The sequence below is a fragment of the Perca fluviatilis genome, chromosome 2, assembly GCF_010015445.1.
Source record: "Perca fluviatilis chromosome 2, GENO_Pfluv_1.0, whole genome shotgun sequence".
Lineage (NCBI taxonomy): Eukaryota > Metazoa > Chordata > Actinopteri > Perciformes > Percidae > Perca > Perca fluviatilis.
This window is the reverse complement of record NC_053113.1, coordinates 4557526-4580658: the sequence shown is the minus strand read 5'-3', so window position 1 is coordinate 4580658 and position 23133 is coordinate 4557526. Positions and strand designations below refer to the sequence as shown.

Genomic DNA, 23133 nt, shown 5'->3' with positions numbered 1-23133 from the left:
TTAAAAGAAAAAGAGACAGAGAGAGAGAGAGAGGAAGAGAGGTGGGGGGCCTGTAGCCTGTAGTATCTGGAGTGTGTCAGTGAAAGTGTTGTCATGGTAATAATAGCCAGTGGATATGTTTATCGCTTTAGCGATGGTAAAGTTGATTAAACAACAGATCCTTCCAGGCGAGTAGAACGACAATCAGTCATGGCATTGATTTAAAACTTTCAGGCACTGTCGATAAATTATATCGCGATTTCAAAGTGTTATGCGTTTAACAATTAATGCGAACATTTTAATAGGAACAATTAAAGGGAAGTTCGGCGTTTGTCATTTGGGAGCTTACTGAACCAAAAGGTAAAGATAAACGATCTGATTTTCAGAAACAGGTCTACGTTTTGATTATTACTCGATTTAATAAATTAAATTCCGTTTCGAGGACAAAAGATATTTTGAAGATAAACGACATCCATCACTCAAACGGCGCAATTTTAATCAGAATTTAACGAAGGCAAAGAGATGACTGAAGATTGGCTGGATATTGGCTGGGGATTGAAGACGGGTGAAATTATGGAAGGATGGGAGGGATGAAGGCTGTCGATTGACTTTTGTTAAAAGAGAATTAAAGTGCGGTAAGTTATCATTAAGCTGAAAGAGCTGAACATTTGAAGTTCGGTCGTTCGTGAAAGTATGCAGAGTTGGAAAAAATGCATTTCAGAGAAAATGCGATGCAGGATGCTGAATAGCTGAAGGATAAAATAAACTGGCAAATAAATCAGCAAAGTTAAATAAGGTATGTTGAGGTGGAAATCGGTCCGTTCAAGGATTGACAAAGCTAAGATTGAAAATGAAAATAAAATATGCGGTCTTTAGCTGAAATGAAATCGGTTAGTCAGAAGTCGGTTCAATAAAGTAAAAGACGAACTGGAGGATGGAAAATAGAGGTTCGGGGAGAGAGGGGGATAGAGAGGATGAGAGGGAAGACAAAGAGAAGGAGAAGGAGGTCAAGAGAAAAGGGAGAAAGAGGGTCACGAGGGAGAAGGGGAAAGAAAAGAGAGACAGAGAGAGAACAAGAGGTGAAGGGGAGATGGGAATAACAGGGGGGAGGGGGATGGAGAGGTGAAAGAGGGATCGAGAAAAGAGATAGAGGCAGAGGGATAGAGAAGAGATAGAGATGGATGGGGAGGTCAGATGGAAAGAGGAGGGACAGAGAGGGCGAGACGGACGGATGAATGGAACAAGAGAATGAAAGAGAGGACGGGTCAGGGTTCGCCAGGTATCTGGGTGCCAAAATGCTGACGGTGGAATGTTGTAAGTAGTTAGAGAAATGGTGAAGTAATGCGCGAATTCGATAAAAAGGGTTAATAAAGCAGACTATTGGCTTTAAGTTATGTTTTGCATTGTAAAGAGGTCGAGAAAGAAAGAAGAGACAGAGAGATCGAGAGAGAGGAGAATCAGAAAGAAGAGGGGAAAAGATTGAGAGGAAAAGAAGAGGGAGGGATGAAGGAGAAAGAGATAGAGACAGAGGTAAAAGAGAGGGAAAGAGATGGAGGGAGGAGACAGAGGGGAGGAAAGGAGAATTAAAGGGAGTGAGGATAGACAGAGGGGGAGGGAAGAGACAGGGAAGGGGATGAAGGGAGATAAAGAAGATCTTGAGAGATAAAGGGAGGAGGAGACAAAAACAAAACAGAGGACGAGGAGAACAGGTCGAGAACAGATAAAGTGGAAACGGCAGATCAGACTATTATCAGCAAAGTGTTATCGCCAGTAATGAGTGGATATGTTTATCTTTGATATCAAAGTTGAAGATCAGCTAAAGTCGAAGCGAAACAATTGATATCAGTCAATGAAACTGAAGCGATTTTAAAATCATATCAAAGCGTTTAAATTGGTGTTTTGGAAACGGTAAGAGCCAGTAAGGTCAGGTTGGAATTTTCAAACAGGCAAAGTAAAATTATGCTGGAGCAGATTTTCACAAGGAAATACGTTTTGATTGGTAATGCAAAGAATTGCAGGGCGATGAGGTTCGGGAAAGGGATAAAGAATGTTTTTAAATAAATTTCCGCAAAAACAGTAATGAAGTTGTTTGTTACAAAGAACTGAAATTTTGAAGATTTTGGAATGTTAAAAAAGTGTTAAAAAGCTTAAAAATTTTAAAAAGTATAAATAGTGAAAAAAAAGTTGAAGAAGTCCCATCATTAGCTGAAAGAGCTGAACATTTGAAAAGTTGAATGGTTTAAATAGCTGAGAAGTATGTAAGAAGTTACAGAGAGCCAAAATGCGTTCGAATAATAATAATAAGAAGAAGAAGTATATAAAGAACGGAATATCAATAGTTGGAATGCTGTTGAACAGCATTCCCACTAATAATAATAATAAGAAGGTATATAAAGAACCGAATATCATAGTTGGAATGCTGTTGAACAGCATTCCACTAAGAAAGAACTATATAAAGAACCGAATAACAATAGTTGGAATGCTGTTGAACAGCATTCCCACTAATATAGAGTTCCAGCCGCTGCATTTATCAATGGTGAAGCCCCTGTTGGTAAGATGATTTCTGCGCTCATATCTGCGCTGGTTTCTACGTTAGGTTGATAAATGAGGGCCACTGTGTCTGTATGGAGTTGTATGTTTGTGTTGAAGACTTCACTGTTGGTAGTTACTTTCAGTCAGTAACGGAGCATCGACAGCAGTCCAAATGTCATTTTATTGGTGAAAATCTGCTCCTGTTGCAGCACTTCCTGTCTGCTTCCTGGCAGGTGGAGCTGGGTCTCATTCAAGGGAACAGCTCACCTGTGTCAGAGACTTCTCTCCAGGTGGAGAGTGACCCTCTTCTTCATCAACTCTTCTTCAACAACTCTTTGGACTGTTTGAAGAAACTGTAAGTTGCTGTTTGATACTTTAACAACACGTTAGTCTTTGGTCTCTTCAGGGTTAGTTTCTGGCTCTGTAAGGTTAAATATAATGTTTCTACTTCACTTCTTTACTTCCAGAAAGTTTGGACCGACTCTTGTGTTGAAGATAAATCTCCATGTTGTAACATGAACTACTACAGAGGAGGTTTTAAATACTTTGCCTGGGTGTTTCTACGTCTGTCTGTCACAACCGTGAGGCTGCAGTCAGGAAACTTTACAGCTGTGTAGCTGAGATCTAAATGAAGGCTGAGTTTGAAGATGGGGGGTCTGAGCAAGGGGGAGAAAGGAAGAAGAGGTAGGAAGTAAGGAAGGGCCAACTTTAAGCCCCCCTGGTTTGTTTGGCCGGTGTGAATCCATCATAAGATGGCCGCTAGTTATTTCCTTTCTCCTGCTGTCAGAAAACAAACCGTCGTCTCCACCAGCGTAAAGTCAGACACAACAGGACTCTACTGTTTCCTCTGGGACCTTTCGCAGAATAAAATGTAGTGACCCTAAATGCCTCTGTTACTGTTGTAGTGATGTGTAGAGGAGGAGGGCACAGGACAGAAAGGTGAGATTGATTGTCATAATGGAGTCTTGTCTCCATTAGAGGACAGAAAAGATGACATTAGTCCTGGAGTCTTGTCTCCATTAGAGGACAGAAAGATGACATTAGTCCTGGAGTCTTGTCTCCATTAGAGGACAGAAAGATGACATTAGTCCTGGAGTCCTTGCCTCCATTAGAGGACAGAAAGATGACATTAGTCCTGGAGTCTTGTCTCCATTAGAGGACAGAAAGAGGACATTAGTCCTGGAGTCTTGTCTCCATTAGAGGACAGAAAGATGACATTAGTCCTGGAGTCTTGTCTCCATTAGAGGACAGAAAGATGACATTAGTCCTGGAGTCTTGTCTCCATTAGAGGACAGAAAGATGACATTAGTCCTGGAGTCTTTCCAATGTTCCTGTTCTCCCAGAAAGATAATGAATGACAGAGCAGGATGAGCAGAGAGCAGAAATCATTCAGTGAAGAGATTCAGACTTTATTTCCTGCTTGATAGCTTCTAGTTTCTCCAGCAGCTTCTGTTTCTGGAGATTAAAAAGTGGTCTTCCTCTCTTTCTAACAGGACCCATCAGAGACCAGACCCTGCTGAACCTGAACCTGAACCCAGCTGTGTGTCCATGAAGAGTATCTGGTCCATGGAGCCACCACTACTTTAAGAAAAGACCTGTAAGGGAGAGGAGAATAGAAATGGAGGAGAGGCTACTTGAAATGGAGGAGAGAGGATTGATGGAGAGACTTGAATGGCAGAAGGAGAGAATAACAATGGAAAGGGAAATTGAAATGTTAAGAAGAAGATTGAGGTGAGTTGTGAACATCCAGCAAACTGGAACGAGTCTCATTGTTTTGTCATTCTCATGCACATTCCTTCAAATAAAGTGTTTTTTTGTAATTTTGTGGAAAGAAATGATTGTAGTTAATGACTGAACTGAGAATATTTTTGCAAAATAATTTCCTGTCTCAATCAAAATATCTTTTGTTTAGACACAGTGTTGCCACAGTTACTTTGAAAAAGTAACTTGGTTACCTTACAGATTACTTGATTATAAAAAGTAAGCGTTAGATTACAAGTTACTTTATTAGTTACATTCAGCAACTGCCGACAACCCCCACACAGCCTCAACATAACCATGACAACCGGTTTACTGTGAGGCAGCGCGTCAGTGCCGGTAATGGATCTGGTTTATTATGGCACGAAAGAGAGCGAGTGCACCCGTGTTTAAGGGCAGCATTTCCTCTACAACATAGGCCTACTGCCCCAACAACTTCTTCAACTCTCAACTTACTGGTTTGTGTACCGATGTTTTTTTTTGTTTGGGTGGTGGTGGGGGGCTCTCTCCTTCCCTCTCCACCACCTGCTGGGACTTGCTCTGTAAGTTGACTGGAGCGCCAGCTGCGACTCCAAATGTTTCTTCAAATCTGACGGTAGTGTTTTAGTAGCTAGATAGCACTTTGGCGCCACCAGCACAGAGTGTACAACCAACCTTAATATTGCCGTCTTTAGCTGACACAATCTCTAAATAGTGACTGGATTTTTCCAGCTAGAACGCGATCTCTCTCCCTCCCCCATTGTTGTTTACGTTTGTGTCGCTGCGCTGGTACACGTGGAACTTTCCTCATGCTGAAAAACGTGACTTGTCGCATACGTGACTTCACTCCCCGAGACCTAAAAAGAAAAGCAAAAATATATATTTTACCTAAGGAAAATGACACAAAACAATAACGCCCTCAGTGACTTGGATAAGTAACTTTAATCTGATTACTGGTTTGGAAATAGTAACGCGTTAGATTACTTCGTTACTGAAAAAATTGCTCAGATTAGAGTTTTGGACAGAAAGTAAAGCATTATTGGCATTTAATTGTTAATATTTTGGCTACAGGACATATATTCACATTTTGACAACATGTGACCCTCAATAAATGTGTTTTTTCTATCAGGACCCAGAAGAGACCAGAGTCTCCTGAACCTGAACCTGAACCCAGCTGTGTGTCCTTTAAGAGTGACCGGTCACATCAACGCTATATTCATTTTAAAGGAGAACAACCCTCTGCTGAAAAGAGGTAAGCTGTTAATATAATAATATTACTGATTCATATTTTAACTTTTATGTATCCAGAGAAGTTTTGGAGTTTATTTTCAGCATCTTTCTTCTTCACATATATTTATATTCTCACATCTGAAAGTTGTCCAGTTAAACCAGTCTTCACCTCTTGACTTTAGGTAAATATTGGATCTGGTTTGGTCCAATATATTCTCTGGTGTTTTAACTTTTTAACCCAGTTTTTTGTATAGTTTATTGAACTTCTTTGTGTTAATCTTGTTTTAGTTGCTGCTTGTATCTCCAGCTGTTTTTTGTCTGAATAATAAAAAGTGAATTTCCATCCCTGTTGGTCTTACTCTCTGTGTAACAGGATCCATCAAAGACCAGACTCTGCTGGACCTGAACCCAGCTGTGTGTCCTTTAAGAGTGACCGGTCACATGGACGCTTAATTAACTTTAAAGATCAACAACCCTCTGCTGAAAAGAGGTAAATTGTTAATAATATTATAATATTGCTGATTTGTGTTTCAACTTCTATGTATCCAGAGAAGTTTTGAAATGTATTTTCAGCATCTTTCTTCTTCACATACCGGATCGGGCTGAATCTTTCTGACCAAACCCGCCGTCAAGGCCAGGCATTAAGAAATTTGTTTCCGAGCCCGACACAGTTAAAATCAAATCTTTTCTCATACTAATGACACGTTTTCTTTGTGCTTTTATACCTGTAGGAAGGCATTTGGAAATGTCAACAGATGAGGTCATCACCTCACACGGGGCAACAAGCGCACGTTAATCAGCTGTTAAAATGTTCAGTGTGTTAACCTTTCCTGATGGCTTTGTTTCTGACCGTGATCAGAGAACCAGGGGGACTCGTTACCTCCAGGGTCCTCAGGGTCAGCGTTATAACATGAATAACGTCAGGGTTAAATCCTGTTTCTGGTCAGACAATGAATGAACTTGGCTTTCAGTCTGGGGATTATTTATTTATTTACTGTCTACAAAACTTAAACTTATTCCACCAACTCTGCTCTGGTTTCATACAACACGTCTGCTTCCTCTTTCTCTATCTCTCTTCTGATCACTTTACACACACACACACACACACACACACACACACACACACACACACACACACACACACACACACACACACACACACACACACACTGAGCTCTCTTAAAGGAGCCGCGGCACCATTTTACAACAAATGCCTTATCACGCTGATGTGACCGAGCCGGACCCGAACCCGGACCATCATTTCTAAATATCTGGGCCCGTCCGTGGTACCGCGTACCGTGGGACTCGGGTCGGGTATCCATGCCTTATCTCACATCTGAAAGCTGTTCAGTGAGACTAGTCTTCAACTGTAGATCTCATTTTTTTTAATATTGGTACTAGTTTGGTCCAATATCATCTGGTGTTTCAGCCCCATTAAAAGCATTTTAAATCTCCCATAGCCATATGGTAAATGTTCTGGGAATACCAGGGGATGTTGGGATGTATGGGCCTCAGAGTGCCCCCTTCCAGGGTAAATTAATTTGCACATCCCCCTGGAGAACCAGCAACCCTTGGTAAGTGTTTGTGTCACCTGGGTCAGGACACTATTTGCCAGGAGAAGACTTCTGCCATTTGAGTCTGGAGACTTGAGTTTTTATTCTGCTTAGGACGAGCGTTTGGGGGAAAACTGCGCTCTATGGTGACACAAAGGTTTGGGAAATGTGATCCACCAAGTCTGGGTAGATCCTTCCGTCTACTTCTCACCCTCTCCTCCTCTCTCCCTCTCCTCCTCCTCTCTCCATCTCCTCCTCCTTTCAATGGGAAATCCTTTCTCCCCTTCCTCCTCCTCCTCCATCCCTCTCCTCCTCCTCTCTCTTTTCTCCTCCTCACTCCCTCTCCTCCTCCTCTCTAATCAACACTTTAAGTCACAGGAAATTACCTTGTGTTTGTCTCTGTGTGGACAGACATGATGTGAGCTAATTCTTCCTGATTCCTCCACAGAGTGGACCAGGAGATCTCAGAGGTTCCCAGTGGTCAGTCTGCCCAGCAGCATCAAACACACCTGGACTCCATATTTATGGTCTGTACATGTACAACAACTACTTTTACATCTATTCTGTTCACAATCATCTCCATGCTGCACTTTTCAGACCAGTGGATTGTCAGTCTGTCCAACAAGTATATGATGTTTGCGTCCATTATTTCAGTTTGATTGTGTCATTCATATAATCTTCTGTTCCAGCTGCTGGAGGAGAACATTGGCACTTTTGTGAAGAATGAGCTGAAGAAGATCCAGAAGGTTCTGAATCCAGATTACCCAGAATGCTCAGAGAGTCAGAGGGAGGATGAGGATGAAGAGCAGAGGAGCAGCAGAGAGGCATTTCTGAAGATCACACTGCACTTCCTGAGGAGAATGAAGCAGGACGAGCTGGCTGACCGTCTGCAGCGCAGTAAGAGAATTTCTCTAAAGATTTAACTTGCTGGACTAATGGGATGTTTACTAATGTCTCCAGAGATGGACCAAAATATGTTCCTGTTTTCTTTACAAAATTACTTATGAGCTTTTCCATTATGTATTCTTTCAGGAAGTTCTGCTGGAGTTTGTAAACGTAAACTCAAATCTAACCTAAACAAGAAGTTCCAGTGTGTGTTTGAGGGGATTGCTAAAGCAGGAAACCCAACCCTTCTGAATCAGATGTTCACAGAGATCTACATCATGGAGGGAGGGACTGCAGAGGTCAATGATGAACATGAGGTCAGACAGATTGAAACAGCATCCAGAAAACCAGACAGACCAGAAACAACAATCAGACGAGAAGACATCTTTAAAGTCCCACCTGGAAGAGATGAACCAATCAGAACAGTGATGACTAAGGGAGTGGCTGGCATCGGGAAAACAGTCTTAACACAGAAGTTCACTCTGGACTGGGCTGAAGGCAAAGCCAACCAGGACATCCAGTTCATATTTCCATTCACTTTCAGAGAGCTGAATGTGCTGAAAGAGAAAAAGTACAGCTTGGTGGAACTTGTTGATCACTTCTTCAGTGAAACCAAAGAAGCAGGAATCTGCAGGTTTGAAGAGTTCCCGGTTGTGTTCATCTTTGACGGTCTGGATGAGTGTCGACTTCCTCTGGACTTCCTCAACACTGAGATCCTGACTGATGTTACAGAGTCCACCTCAGTGGGTGTGCTGCTGACAAACCTCATCAGGGGGAATCTGCTTCCCTCTGCTCGCCTCTGGATAACCACACGACCTGCAGCAGCCAATCAGATCCCTGCTGAGTGTGTTCACATGGTGACAGAGGTCAGAGGGTTCACTGACCAACAGAAGGAGGAGTACTTCAGTAAGAGATGCAGAGACAAGAAGCAGGAAAACAGAATCATCTCCCATATCAAGACATCACGAAGCCTCCACATCATGTGCCACATCCCAGTCTTCTGCTGGATCACTGCTACAGTTCTGGAGGACGTGTTGAAAACCAGAGAGGGAGGAGAGCTGCCCAAGACCCTGACTGAGATGTACATCCACTTCCTGGTGGTTCAGTCCAAACAGAAGAACATCAAATACGGTGGAGGAGCTGAGACAGATCCACACTGGAATCCAGGAAGCGCGAGATGATCAAGTCTCTGGGAAAACTGGCTTGTGCAGCGCTGCAGAAAGGCAACCTGATCTTCTATGAATCAGACCTGACAGAGTGTGGCATCGATATCAGATCAGCCTCAGTGTACTCAGGAGTGTTCACACAGATCTTTAAAGAGGAGAGAGGACTGTACCAGGACAAGGTGTTCTGCTTCGTCCATCTGAGTGTTCAGGAGTTTCTGGCTGCTCTTCATGTCCATCTGACATTCATCAACTCTGGAGTCAACCTGCTGTCAGAAGAACAAACAACATCGTGGTGGTCTGAAGTGTTAAGAGACAAATCAACACGTTTCTACCAGACTGCTGTGGACAAGGCCTTACAGAGTCCAAATGGACACCTGGACTTGTTCCTCCGCTTCCTCCTGGGTCTTTCACTGCAGACCAATCAGAATCTCCTACGAGGTCTGATGACACAGACAGGAAGTAGCTCACAGACCAATCAGAAAACAGTTAAGCACATCAAGACGAAGATCAGTGAGAATCTGTCTACAGAGAGAAGCATCAATCTGTTCCACTGTCTGAATGAACTGAATGATCGTTCTCTAGTGGAGGAGATCCAACAGTTCCTGAGTTCAGGAAGTCTCTCCACAGATAAACTGTCTCCTGCTCAGTGGTCAGCTCTGGTCTTCATCTTGCTCTCATCAGAAAACAGTCTGGACGTGTTTGACCTGAAGAAATACTCTGCATCAGAGAAGGCTCTTCTGAGGCTGCTGCCAGTGGTCAAAGCCTCCAACAAAGCTCTGTAAGTGGGATTTATTCATCAATAAATCCTCTGCTATCTTTCAACAGGAGTTAAATATAAATAAATTGTGTCCGTCATGTTGTCTCGCAGATATGTGCTGTTTAGCTCTCATAACGGGCAGGGTGGGTAGCGCATGCTATGAGTCATGACGCTAATGTCTAAGGTCTCTCTCTCTCCTCTCTCTGCGCACAAAATGTTCCAGTTCTGGTGGTGACTAGATTTGTGCTTGCGGTCTCTCTCTTTTTTTTTTTCTCTCTCTCTCTGCGCAAACAAAAATGTTCCAGTTCTGGTGGTGACTAGATTTGTGCTTAGGTCTCTCTCTCTCCCTCTCTCTCTTTCTCTCCTCTCTCTCTCTCTCTCTCTCTCTCTGCTACACACACACAAACGGTCCAGTTCTGGTGGTGATTAACGCAATATGTGCTGTTTAGCGATCATAACGGGCCGGTGGGTAGCGCACTGCCATGAGTCCGAGCTAATGTCTGTTTACTCCACATTTTCATTGTGTTATATTTTGTGATTACCTTCTGAATCTGCAGCGTTCTGTGTCAGGTAAATCAGTAAGTTAGTAGTAGGGTATACAGGAGTTGCTTTTGAAGTGGTTTGAGGTCCTCCTGTAAGTAATTTTGGGGTAGGCTACAATTTGGTTTTGATGAATTCTACAAGCAGCAATACCACAGGCCAAGTAATCGCTCGTTACAAACAGGTACATTTTCAACGGGCACTGCAATAGTTTATATTATGTGACTTTGATTAATGGACGTTTGTTTATTTCTGATTATACAAGAAGTAGATCCGACCAGACAACCTGATTGGTCAGGTTATATTGTGTAATATTGCTTAATTCAGTCATGATTAATTATCATGTTTCCACCTTGTTTAGAGTAGAGCAGCAGATATATAAACATGCTGAGAAGGGATTTCATATACTGTATCACCAAAAGTCCAGTCGCAACATATAAACACAATCATTATTTGTCTTCTTCTATGACATTTCTCTAAACTTTAAGCTTAATTCAATTGAAACCACCCTTCTCATGTCAGGATTTGAAATTTAGCTATTGAGAAATCTTTTAAGGTTTCCAAATCATTTGTTCTTATTTATAATATGTCGTAAAGAAGTATGAAATGTGGCTATGGCATTTTTTTATTAAATCTTATATGAATTTAAATACCGAATGTGTTTTTACTCCTCATTCAGTCACTATTAGTTATCATGTTTCCAACTTGATTAGAAAATGGATTTTACATTCTCTATCACCAAAAGTCCAGACTTAACATTTTAACACAATTTCTATCCGTCTTCTTCATTACTGTCCCTCCAACAAAGGTCTGTAAGTGTGTTTTTTTCTGTTTTTTTCTGTTTTTTTCTGTTTATTCATCATTAAATACTCTGCTATCTTTCAACCGGAGTTAAATATAAACAACTTGTGTCCTTGCTGTTGTCTCTCCAGACTAAGTGGCTGTAACCTGTCAGAGAGATGCTGTGAAGCTCTGTCCTCAGTTCTCAGCTCCCAGTCCTCTAGTCTGAGAGCGCTGGACCTGAGTAACAATGACCTGCAGGATTCAGGAGGGAAGCTGATATCTGATGGACTGAAGAGTCCACACTGCACACTGGAGACTCTCAGGTCAGGATTCATTAACCCATTCAACTGATGACCATTTAAAATCTGATTAACTTTAGTTGATAAAACCGGTGCTTTGTGTCTGCTGATACGATAAACTTTGGCAGTAGTTATTAATTATATAATTATTAATTTCTAGACTCCAGAGTTACTTTCCATGAAGATTTTTCATTGTTTACTTTTGTTGTTAAATAATTAAATGGAACAGATGATTTTAAAGGTGTATTCTAAATCTGAACCAAAATGTACCTGGACAACAAAGAAACATAAAACTAACACATGGCTCCACGAGTTGACAGAGGGTTCCTGTGTGTTGTTCTGTGTTTGTCTTAGGCTGTCGCTGTCTGATCTCAGAGGAAGGCAGTTCTTCTCTGGCCTCAGCTCTGAGATCCAACCCCTCCCATCTGAGAGTGCTGGACCTGAGCTACAATCATCCAGGAGACTCAGGTGTGAAGCTACTGTTGGCGGGACTGGAGGATCCTCTCTGGAGACTAGATACTCTCAGGTACAAACAATGAAGAACAAAAGGAGATATTTGTGTAGGAAGTTTTAAAGGAAAACATCTGCAGGAACTAAAATGTTGTTAATAATTGATGTAGTTTTGACACATCTCTGTATGTTAAAGGAACTGTCCGTGGTTCAGTTTCAACTCGACGGACAGGTCCAGGACAGGTTTAGCCTAGCTTAGCGCGAAACAGTAAGTGCTTTCTAGCGCTGTGAGAAGAGTGTGTAGATGAAGGATTACTCTTTCAGTAGACTAGTTAGCTAGAGGCTTAAAATGCCAGTTGCCGGTGCTGCATGTCTCATGTGGTGATCAGAGATGTACACTGACGTCGGACAAATTATTTCTTTCATTGTAACAAACAAACAAAAGACATCACAACTTTCAAAAAAGCTGCAAAATCCTGGAGGGGTTGCCCTTGTATGTTTCTTCATGTGTTATGGTGTGCATTCACCAGTGTTTTTTGTTGCTGTTCATGTAGGGCTACTCCTGATTTTGTCATATCATCTCTTATATGCTGTGTCTCTATGATCCTATCCTGTCCTATTCATGGTATGCTACTCGTGGACATTATACCATCATCATCGCGTTGCGTAGTAGAAGGCCCTCCTTGATAATCCTGTTTAAGGCCCAGTGTTGGCTTGTTACACCACTGATATGACCGGGTTGTTGTGGGTTTGTTTTGGTTTCTTTGGTAATTCCATTCATTTTGACTATATGTGATGCAGCATCCTGTCATTCTAGGTGTTGAGCCTTGTGTTAAATCACTTTATTCCACACGGTAATGTGTGTCTGCAGTTCGGCTAGGCTATTCAAAGGTGGTTTAACTGCTGTAGGATAGTACTGGAGGTCCAGGTGTAAAATACATACGGCCAGCCACTGCTGTAGATAAACTGCTGGTTGCTATGGATGCTGCTATCTCTGAACCCACGGATCTAGCATGTTATTTGTATCATATGTGTTTATATGGACATGAATATTCCAGTTATGAGGATTATCCTGTTTTTGATCATATTCAGGATGTGATGTTTAGGCTACATGGCACACAGAGAAATCAGTTCATTCGCATCTCCGTACATGCTCCCTATCATAATTTTTTTTCCAGTAGCCTTAAAATTATTTTAAATCCCCTGGGATCAAACTGGACAGTTTTAGATCCTGTTGCAGTGTATTCCAGGTTGAGCTCTTTCTCTCTCTCTCTCTCTCCTCTCTATATATATACATATACATATATATATACATATATATATATATATATATATATATATATATATATATATATATATATATATCTATCTCTCCCTTTCTTTCTCTCCCCCTCTCTCTCTGTCTCTCTCGCTCTCTGTCTCTCTCTCTCTTCCTCTCTCTCTCTCTCTCTCTCTTTATCTCCCTCCTCCCTCTCTGTCTCTCTCTGTCTCTCTCTGTCTCTCAAATTTCAAATTCAAATTCAAAGAGACTTTATTAGCATGACCATATTGACATACAGTATTGCTAAAGCACATAAACAGGGAAACATGTTACACATTTACATCCTGTTGTACAGTAGGATGCAGACAATAAAGCATTAGGTTAACATTTGTTTAAAAGCAACAATCATGTCAACAAAACGTAACAATATGAACAAAACTGATGGATATCAGCAACAACATGAAAACAAGAGTATTACAGGTGTGTGTGTGTGTGTGTGTGTGTGTGTGTGTGTGTGTGTGTGTGTGTGTGTGTGACAGGTATTCTGCTGCTAGACTGCAGCTCTCTGGGTGTTCTCCCAGCAGGATCTGCATTTTATTGATTGATTGATTTATTGATGTTGGTTATTTGGTCAAATGTCGGATGTTTGTGTTTGCATTTGGGAAAATATTGAGTTCTGACTGGCTGCAGTTCTGTTCATTCTGTCAGGAAGTGCAGCTCTGTCTTGACTTCGTCTCTCTTGCACAGCTTGCAGAAGCTCCTCTTTGGGGAGCCATGACTGTTTGTAGCGGCCTGTCTCGATGGCCTGGTTGTGCTCACTGAGTCTGGACTTGGTCAACGTAGTTCTTAGTTTAGTATCAGTAACAGTGGTCATGTAGTCTGCCACACCTTAGCTGTTGTGTTAGCAGGGTTAGCTGTTGTGTTAGCAGGGTTAAATGTTGTGTTAACAGAGTTAGCTGTTGTGTTAGCAGGGTTAGCTGTTGTGTTAGCAGGGTTAGCTGTTGTGTTAGCAGGGTTAGCTGTTGTGTTAGCATGGTTAAATGTTATATTAGCAGCGTTAGCTGTTGTGCTGGCATGGTTAAATGTTGTGTTAACAGAGTTAGCTGTTGTGTTAACATGGTTAGCTGTTGTGTTAGCATGGTTAAATGCACGCGCACAGACACACGCACACAATCACAGATACACACACAAACACACACAGATTGAAATCCACTGACAGGCACAGATAGACACACACACACACATACACACACCCACACAGGCACACATACACACACAGACACAAAAATACACTTTCTTCTTCTCTTTCTCTTCTGAGGTGATGTACCCCCCTCCTCCTTTCAGGGTGGAGCCTGCTGGAGTCAGATATTTGACACCAGGTCCATGGAGATGTAAGTGTGTTTTTAATTTCATTCAACAAACTGTGACATCACTCATTCAACCCTCTGATGTTATCATCAAAGTGCTGATTGGTTAATAACTGCAGCTGTGATGTGTCTCCTTCTCTCCGTTAGATTCCTGTGAACTCACACTGGACACAAACACAGTGAACAGAGAACTCAAACTCTCTGACAACAACAGGAAGGTGACACGTGTGAAGGAGTATCAGTCATATCCTGATCATCCAGAGAGGTTTGACTTCTGGCCTCAGCGTGTGTAGAGATGGTCGCACGAGTCGGCTGTTACTGGGAGGTGGAGACGGGGAGGAAGGGTTGATATATCAGTGAGTTACAGAGGAATCAGGAGGAACAGGACGGAGTGAAACTGTGTGTTTGGACGTAATGATCAGTCCTGGAGTCTGAGGTGCTCTGATGATGGTTGTTACTCTGTGCGGGCACAATAACATCAGAACATCCATCTCCTCCTCCTCTGTCTCTGGTAGAGTATCAGACATCTCCTCCTCCTCTGTCTCTGGTAGAGTAGCAGACATCTCATCCTCCTCTGTCTCTGGTAGAGTATCAGACATCTCCTCCTCCTCTGTCTCTGGTAGAGTAGCAGACAACTCCTCCTCCTCTGTCTCTGATAGAGTAGCAGACATCTCCTCCTCCTCTGTCTCTTGGTAGAGTAGCAGTGTATGTGGACTGTCCTGCTGGCTCTCTGTCCTTCTACACAGTCTCCTCTGACTCACTGATCCTCCTCCACACCTTCAACACCACATTCACTCAGACTCTCTATCCTGGGTTCTGGATCAGGTCTCTTGGTTCCTCAGTGTCTCTGAGTCCTGTGTAGGACGGAGAGATCTCTCCTGTTTCTCACTGCTGATCAGTTGAGTCTGTACCGGAAGTTGCCGTGACTACATTTTTCAAGGGCCAGAATGTTTCTAAGCAGCACGCTGTGTGGGACGGACTTTAAAATAAAGAAAATAAAATGAATTCATACTTAATTCTCCTATTCTTGTTAGAAGTTTTCACTTTCTTACTGAATTAATGCTATTTATTTTGTACATGTATTAGTTTGAAAAAAACCTAAAAAACATGGAAACTCCTTAATGATAACTGTTTTTTTAAAAAACTGATATCAGACTTCGAAAGAGCAGTTCACTGAGGAGTGATGGTTAAAGTCTGTCGTTATGGAAACATGATTGTAATATGCAGCGTCCTGATTGGTGGAAAATGTTTGCAGAAAGGAAACGCCGGTTGTCAGGTAAACATGTCACTGTCAAAGAGGTGGAAAAGCCCAGCTTTAATGGTGAATGGACCGATAAGCAGGCTATGCTCTCGTCATGTATGCCTCATTCGCCAATGAAAGATGCTGTTGCAAAATAATACAACATCATCATCATCAAGAATGAAGAACTCGAACATACCGATCGCGTCATTCACGTGCAAACTAAGATACAGTTAGACTAGCCGACAGCTTTTCTTTTAGCTTGTTTGTAAAAATAGTAAGAGTAGAGCTGTGTTCGGGTAAACCACGCGGTTGAGCAGAGCGACAGAGCAGAAGTGAAATATGTCTTTCTACATGTTGATGCCGGTCACACAGGTGATGCATTGATAAGTATTGACTTTCTACTATAGGCGGAGTTTGACATTCGAGCCGGGGGCAAAAAAAAACAAAAAAAATCATTGTAGCAACTGAGACATGGGGAACACAGCACGATCACATATGGACAAAACAAACATGCTAAATAAACATATGTTTATTTTTTAAGCAGATTTGAATTTACATTGTAACATTTTAAAACCTCGAAGCTCAATTTAGTTGTCCATAGAAGTCCATAACACATATAATTCTTGGAGCGACAGATGCAAAAATCCACAACAATCTCTGTCCCCACAGGTCAGGTTCAGACACAGCCGCTCTGTGCTGGGCTGGCTGCGCGACGCTTCTCTGTTCACTAACGCTGTCTGTTCTGCTTAATGTGAAAAGCTTAACGTGGTTTAATGTACCTCAACAACGATCACCAAACGTATCATGGCCATATCTTGAAATGAACACTTATGCCTGTCAAAAGAACTTGACAGGCTATGGCGGCGGAAAAAGCGTAGGAAAAAGCGTACCCAATGATTACCAAATTTCTCTCATATTGCTCCTCATAACCACTGAAAACTGTCAAAAATCTAACCAGAAACGTGGTGATGATTGATCGTTGTTTAGGTACATTAAACCACGTTAAGCTTTTTTCCATGTTAGGACTTATAAAGCCCATGAGAACCGTTGGGAGTCAACCCAAAAGCTGCTCCGCTGCCCTGCTGGAAATGTGAAGCAGAAACGCTAAATGTCAGATAACGTCCATAATAATTGGACTTTGGGTTCTATTTATTGACAGTTTTCCGTGGTTATGAGGAGCATTATTAGAGAGAAATTTGGTAATCATTGGTCATTGTTTACGTACATTAAAACCTGACCTGCGCGAAGAGAGAAAAACGTATGCGTCATTGTACCCAGCACTTGTGGAAATGTACCTCGAATGTGCTCTGTCCCCAGCACATTTCAAACCAAACTGACGCCTGGTGCACGGCTGTTTGTTAGCACAATAGACAGACGGTGGCAGAATGCCCCGACACTTAAATTCAACTAACATGTAGGCTAACAGTGACCAATCAGTGTTGGACTCTCTAGCCTGTTGGAGACGCCTCTCCAAACGCAGAAACCAGCGCAATCGCACCATAAAACGTTAAGACACGTGAAGAAAAAGATCCGTATTTTGCCGTAATCCAATGACATGAAAACAAGTCATCCACAGCGTCAGTAGATCCACAAACAGAGTCCCGTTTATCCAGCAAGGCCTATACAAAGCCTCACATTCACCAGTCAGCTCCAAACAGGTGAACGAGGTGAACTTCGCCGTTTAAACAAAGTGGAATAAAACTTATCAAAGTCCAAATCTACACAAAACGCACATTCAATTAGTAAGCTGACAGCAAATTTATGGCATTTAGGCAACCTTTATTGTAACGTTGCCGGTAAGATGTCCGACTAGTGCAACAAATTATTGTTTTTGCGTCCTGCATATGTGCTCGACAATGGTCTCAGGTGAGAGGCAGAGCCCTGAAAAATATTATTACTAAAGCGTATATGAAATCAGATGTATTACCTATCCCCATTTAGTGGTTTTGTGTTTTTAAAGTATTTATAAAATATCTGGTTATGTCAGAAGTAATTATCCCACTCATTTTTGAAACAATGCAACTACCCGTTTCAGCTACCAGGGGGCAGTGCTCCCCCTGCCCCCTCAAGAACCCCGCCCCCATGCTTTCTACTCAACGGGTTAATTCATTGTAGCCTATTTACGGTAACAAAAGACAGCGTGAGTTCATCTGCCCCCAGCGGCTGTTGGTAATCCTCTCTGTATCGTTCCCAGTCAGGTGATGCGTGTTTTAACCTTTAAACGCACACACATCTTGGCTCAGCGGTGTGTGTGTTTTAACACAGTGTGTGTTTTTGGTGTGTTTTAACACAGTGTGTGTTTTAAGTGTGTGTGTTTTAACACAGTGTGTTTTAAGTGTGTGTGTTTTAACACACACACATCTCAGCTCAGCGGTGTGTGTGTGTGAGCTCGGGCATCGCTGTACAGAACTCGGCATGTGAATAGAGATGTAAATACAGGCGGGTTTTTGCTCTAAATGCTTGAAATGATAAATAACAGAACGTATTTTCTCCTCTTTACATTTTGTGAATTGCGTGATTATTCTGCGAGCCAGACTAAAAGCTTTGGTGGGCGGATAGGGGCCGCCGGCCGCCAGTTGACGTTGCTGCTGTACAGGATCACACTTACAGAAATATTTCAGGTTATTGTTATGAACTAATGAATGAACTTTGTATGAAATAATTCAGAATGATTGAACAGATTCCTGGTGAACATTGTAAACTTGTTCCACTCTTTCCTTCCTTTAAAGATGGAAGCTGTGATCATGAAATTGTAGAAATGCCGTTGACTTGTGTCATGTTTAGTCTCTTTTCCAATAAAAGCATAAAGTTACCATGAGAGTGTTTGTGGTCTTTCTGTTTAACGTTACCCCACGATAAGATGTCTCGGTGTCCCAGAGGTCTTCCAGGTGGAGCTGCAGCGTGAGAAACCCTCCAATCAGAGCAGTCCAGTACGTAGTCTTTCACTTTTTCATTTTAATATTGTGTTGAGTTCTGGGGAGCAGAGAGTCCGGCCGTTTTCTCCTCCGCAAGTTAATTTCTGCTCAGCCAGCTGCTGGAACTTCACTCTGTGCTATTAGTACTTTTACTGCAGTAACATGTCATCAATGTGCTAATACTTTTACTGCAGTAACATGTCATCAATGTGCTATTAAATGTAGTATTACATGTCATTATGTGCTATGTACTTTATGGTATTGTCATCAATGTGCTATTAGTACTTTTTACTACAGTAACATGTCATCAATGTGCTATTAGTACTTTTACTGCAGTAACATGTCATCAATGTGCTATTAGTACTTTTACTGCAGTAACATGTCATCAATGTGCTATTAGTACTTTTACTGCAGTAACATGTCATCAATGTGCTATTAGTACTTTTACTGCAGTAACATGTCATCAATGTGCTATTAGTACTTTTACTGCAGTAACATGTCATCAATGTGCTATTAGTACTTTTACTGCAGTATCATGTCATCAATGTGACAGAAAAGCTGTCTCATTGTGTCTGTTGGAGTTTTGATTCCCTCCCACATTAATCTGTTTGTGTTGAAGACTTCACTGTTGGTATCAGTGGGGACAGAAGACAGAGGGGGGGTGATGGATTTCATATTTTAGGAAACATGTTCAGCTTGTGTAATGAGTAGTCAGTGACTACAGTCATTAAATCTTTCAGTCAGTAACGGAGCATCAACAGCAGTCCAAATGTAAGCTAGCTCCACGTTCCACACAGGTACGATACACACACACACACTTCACAAAGATAGAGAGAGAGATGCTAACGTTAGATAAAACAAAGTGAGTTCCCCGTACAGCGAGCAACCGGTCATATCTTATTACGACCGCGTCCGACTCCATGTTTTCTTGTTGTTATGGAAACGATAGGTCTGGCTACACCGCTTGTCATTAGTCAGCTGTCAAAAAAGCGATGGACGTAGGGCGTTTTTTCAGAAAAGTTGAACTTTTTCCAACTTCAAAAAGACGCTCTGAGCTGCAGGAGAGAGAAAACGTTGGCGGTGGCGTTTAAAAAAGCTCTCAGGACTTGTTCTGCTCCCCAGGATTATAATGTAACGGCAGCTTCAGAAACGTGACCACCATGTGTGACCTAAAGGTCCTTTTTAAGCACTCGTGAACCTTCTCTAAACAGAGTCCTGCTGTAGAGGCTTTAAGTCCATCTCACCTTGAATAACTAAACATGTCTGGTCCTTAATATGGTACCTTTTCCTTTAAGGAGCTCCAGACACTGCACCAACAAACGCCAACAGTTGGGTCAGTGTGGGCGGGCTGCTCTGTTTGTTGGCGTTTGTTGGATGGAGTCGTTAGAGTTTGACATGTCCAGTCTGGTCTGGTGGAGTTGGTAGAAAGTCGGACCAATGTAGCCCATTTTCCAACAATTGACAACTTTCTAACAGCTGAAAATGCTGTCTGAATGTGTATTTTTCTGGCAATTAGTGGAGTAACCATAGTGAGTAATTCCGCTAAAGCTTGATGATCAAAACGGGCAAAATTTGCAAAAGCTGGAGTATCTTCTGAGCTAAATTGTTGACACAAGTTAGGATAGACTCCCTGTTTTGCATGTCGGATATCCCAGGTTTACACCACAGTCTCCTCCTGGCTCGTCTTGATTGCCGTCTCTCCTGTACACGGCTAGCAGCTCTACAGGCCAGGTAGACCAGAACTACTCTGGTCACATTCAACAAGGTCTCCACTTCATCCATGTTATATTAAACCAGAACTCAGATAAGAAAAGGTGGACTAGGGGACCAAAGTCAGTCTGGTCTGTTCCTGTCTGGGCAGTGTGGACTGGCAGTTGGTTTATGAACATTCTAAAGACGACCAACTGACAACTTTAGAATGTTGGAGTTTGTTGGAGCGGTGTGCAAACTACACACACACACACACACACACACACACACACACACACACACACACACACACACACACACACACACACACACACACACACACACACACACACACACACACACACACACACACACACACACACACACAGACACACACACACACACACACACACACACACACACACACACACACACACACACACACACACACACACACACACACACACACACACACATACACACAGCATTCTATAATTGTCTACGTGTGTGCACACACATACACAGGTACAATACACACAGACACACACACACAAAACACACACACACACACACACACACACACACTACACGCACGATACACACAGACACACACACACACACACACACGCATCGAACGATACACACAGACACACACACACATACACACACAAAATAAACACACACACACACACACACACACACACACACACACACATAACGATACACACAGACACACAAACACACACACACACATAGAGTACGATACACACAAGCGTGTGTTATACCACGAACACAAACACAAACACACACAATCACAGATACGATACACACACACACACACACACACACACACAGGTACAATACACACAGACACACACACACACACACACACACAGACACACACACACACACAGGTACGATACACACAGACACAGACACACACACACACACATACACACAGACACACACACACTTCAAGAAGAAAGAGAGAGAGAGGGAGAGAGATTCTAACATTAGATAAAACGTTTGTGTGTGTGTGTGTTGTTCTTGTGTTGTTGTTGTCCGTGTGTGTGTTGTTCTTGTGTGTGTTGTTCTTGTGTGTGTTGTCCGTGTGTGTATTAAAAACATGGATGTCCCCTGAGATTAAAGTGGTAAATCCATAAACAAAACTAAAGTCACAAGACACCCCCACTCAGATGGACATTGCGAGCTGATTTTTCAAAGTCTGTATCTTCGTCTTTAGGTCAGTGAGGCCTAACAAGATCAGTACCTGCTGGAGGAGCTGAAATGTGAGCTCCATAGTCCTGGGTTGTTAAGATGGAGAGCATACGTGAGTCCAAACAGAACGCACATTGCTTTTGGCAGATCTTGAATGTTGTCCATCACGACTTCTCCCTCTGATGATGTTCAGCGAGGCTGGACTGAGATGCTGAGAAGATGTGAGCCCAGCACCTTCACGCTCAACGAGAAGTATCCCAATATCAAGCTCACGAGAAGAACCATCATCATCTGATTCATAAATAAAGAATAACAGAAGAGAACAATCATTACATTAGATTTCTCATTTGAAAAACAACTTTGATCAATATAAGAGTGTCATGGTCAACAATAAATAAAGGTGAAAATTATAAGAGAGCAAGTGCTTACTTACAAAGTCTGCTTTTATTTGAAGACGTTTGTGGGATTGTCCCGTAGGATGACAGGAAGTCCTCTGAGCACCTGTGTCCCGATCACAGTTGGCTCTGTAGTCTTTTGGGAATTAAACACAGTACCACAAGTTAGAAAGCTAAAATAAAAAAACAAATAATGATCTCTAAGAAAGCTTAAACAAACCAAGCAATGTTTGGATTGAATTATACAACTAATAGAGTAGCATTGTGATATGATGTTTTTACAAAACCTGTGAAAAACGATGCCAAGAACATAATGTGTATGGACCTACATTGGTCTGTTGTGAAATATGCGTCAACAACTGTCCAACATTACCTCTCTTGGATGGAAATAACTCGAGGAGACGAGGACCGAGCCGATCGATTCTCTCGTAGAATTCCTGCTTTTGGTTCTTGCTGAACTCCACGAACACCTGAAAAATACAGACAACAAAAACAAACTGAACTTAGATCAGCTGAACTATACAAGGCAGCTAAGCCATCTGCAAAGTAGTATATGATTTGAAATGTTGTTTAAATTAAAAAAAACATCATGCCCCAAATAACACATACCAATGTTTTCCTTAAAGAGGACAAGAGTAAATGTGTACTGGGCAGGTGAGAACGACAGGTGAGAACAATCACCTGACTGACAGTGAAAGGTAACTTGGGCAGTTTCTCTCACCCTGGGTTTTCTGGTCAATCTTTGCTAAGTGGACCTTAAGTGCATTAATGGAGTTGAATGTGCACACACATTGTTGGTGTAAGCAGGGAAATGGGACAGTTCTACCATAGTTTCCGTGTTTAAACCGATAATGTTTTAAAAGGTAACCCATTTTCTCACACACAAACTCACAATACTTCCACTTCCACAGCATCCTTTTTTTAATTTAATTTTTATTTATTTATTTATCTCGAACAATCTACAATATTGCAAAACATAAAAAACACAAGATAAAACACAAACAATCAAAATCTAACAAAACAACAACAACAACAAAAAATATATAAAAACGATTCATTCGAGAAGGAGCAGGCAGAAGCAAATAGCTTATTTGGACCTGCCCCTTATTTCCCAAAATTATATTATACAAAGTA

The 23133-nt window shown here is 41.9% G+C and overlaps 1 protein-coding gene and 2 long non-coding RNA genes across 3 annotated transcripts in view; 1 reads left to right on the top strand and 2 right to left on the bottom strand.

Moving 5' to 3' along the window:
* The window catches only part of LOC120571647 (protein NLRC3-like), a 615005-nt gene that overhangs the window by 271917 nt on the left and 319955 nt on the right, over positions 1 to 23133 (bottom strand). The gene's annotated exons all lie outside the window — the stretch shown is intronic.
* On the top strand, positions 11936 to 14739 carry LOC120571696. Its single transcript, XR_005641267.1, has 3 exons — positions 11936 to 11987; positions 14517 to 14563; positions 14687 to 14739. It is a non-coding gene; the product is annotated as an uncharacterized LOC120571696 (long non-coding RNA).
* Positions 21488 to 22511, bottom strand: LOC120571765. The gene is made up of 3 exons (XR_005641294.1): positions 22373 to 22511; positions 22038 to 22135; positions 21488 to 21895 (listed from the first exon to the last, which is right to left on the bottom strand). It is a non-coding gene; the product is annotated as an uncharacterized LOC120571765 (long non-coding RNA).